Consider the following 887-nt stretch of genomic DNA (forward strand, 5'->3'; position numbering starts at 1 on the left):
TGTGTGTGTAAATCTCCATTTTAGGGCTACAACCTTTGGTAGAAAAACTAGTTGCATAAGAACTTTCTCTCTACAGGCCAGGGGTTCTCGTATCTCTCAAAGCTCTGCAGCTACATTTTTGTTTTAGGTCAGGGATCTGGAACGATTGGCCACAACAAAAACAGGTAATCAACTTACTTACTCACACATGTTCAAGCTCTGTTTTCCTGGTCAACGTTTGGACCGATACCATTATGTGGAGTTTGTTACCGGTAGCCTTCCTTCTTTCTAATACATTTTTCATTTTAGTTATAAAACTAAGCCCAACCCTATTTTTTGGGAGGGAGATCAACTGGTCTAGAACTCTATATCCAACTTCACTAACAATTTATTGATCAGTAGAAAATGTATTTTAAAACAGAACACATTAGACTTCCTAAGATATAGTCATTTAACATTTAAAGAATAAAAACAGAAAGGACAGTAAGAAATATAAAAAATATACCGTTATGTTTACAGTATAACAATAAGAATCAAAGAGAGGGAAGGAATAGATCAATATCAGTTTTGCCAGATGTTTAAGAGTTCCTCTCTGGTAAAAGTTACCGGTGAAAGACCGCAGAAAACGTAATAAACGCACAAAAACACACAAAGTACTAGAGAGCTAAGTACCAAGGCTGCCATCAGAGGTTTGTGGGCTGGGTCCGGTTTGACTGGGTCCGGATACGGACCTTGGTCCTTCAGTCCCTCCACGATTTCGCAATGTTCAACCAATCATTGTTGACCAATCACCATGACGTTTTCGCAAATTTGACCAATATCGGAGGTTTTGGCAACCAATCCCAGCAGTCCCACATGCCAGACTCTGTATAAGTATGTGACTCTGAGAGCCAATGACCAAGCGGGAG

The sequence above is a fragment of the Etheostoma spectabile genome, chromosome 16, assembly GCF_008692095.1.
Source record: "Etheostoma spectabile isolate EspeVRDwgs_2016 chromosome 16, UIUC_Espe_1.0, whole genome shotgun sequence".
Taxonomy (NCBI): domain Eukaryota; kingdom Metazoa; phylum Chordata; class Actinopteri; order Perciformes; family Percidae; genus Etheostoma; species Etheostoma spectabile.